Genomic DNA, 1,016 nt, shown 5'->3' with positions numbered 1-1,016 from the left:
ACTTTGGAATGACCTTGTTATTGTATCATGTTTTTGATCTGTGTTTGTTTTACTGAATGAAATGTCTGAATGAGTGCTCATCCAAGACTCCATTCCAGATGGATTCCATGCTTTTTGCCAGGGGTTGTACATAGGCCACGCCCTCCAAAAATTGGACTGCATTCCTGTAGTGGAATGGATTAGGATCAACCAYAGAAAATTGTGTGCTGATTGTCTTAAATATGTTGAATTTAGAGCAAAACCTAAGTCAGTGGTGAGATGTCAAATTAGATGATGTCTTATGACCACATGGTTGGACATGCAACATGRACTCATACCAAGTTTGGTGTAATTTAACCTTTCTATGTGAAAGTTACAGCTTTCTTAAAKTTTAACAAATGGACGGATGGACGGAGAACATTTCTARGTCCCTTGTCTCGGCGACAAAGGACAAATAAACACATTAACTAGGGGTGTCCCGATACCAGTTTTTTCAAGACTGAGTACAAGTACGAGTACTTCAGTTTAGGTACTCACCGATACCAAGTAGCGGGGTTCATGTGGATTATCTGTTCAACTTGTTGAATATTAAACAGAATGAAAATGAAATGCAATTATCATGCAAAAATTGATGGGTAAATATTATGTTTGACAATAAAAAGGTAGTGCAAACTCTGACAAGTAGCTAAGTTGATACATATATCACACCATAACTTTTGAAACCATTTATTTTATTTCAAACAGGGCTCTTTTTATAAGGCCACACTCCCTCTGAATGTATTAACAAAACAAATACTGCAAAACAAATGCTGTTGTATACATTAAAAAACAAAATAAGTTATTTTTTATATATTTTCCTCAACATGCAACTACCAAATTTAAATTAAAATGTAAACTATAACGTAAATTTTAGCAGCACATCTATTGAAGTTTACTCTGCTTCAGTCTTAAACTTAAAAAAATGACTAATAGTAATAAAGTGCAGTAAATTTCAGTTCAAACTTAAATGGAACTAAAACAAAATCTCAGAAGAACCA

This window comes from Austrofundulus limnaeus, unplaced genomic scaffold (assembly GCF_001266775.1).
Source record: "Austrofundulus limnaeus strain Quisiro unplaced genomic scaffold, Austrofundulus_limnaeus-1.0 Scaffold709, whole genome shotgun sequence".
NCBI lineage: Eukaryota > Metazoa > Chordata > Actinopteri > Cyprinodontiformes > Rivulidae > Austrofundulus > Austrofundulus limnaeus.
Note: the sequence above shows the minus strand (reverse complement) of the source record.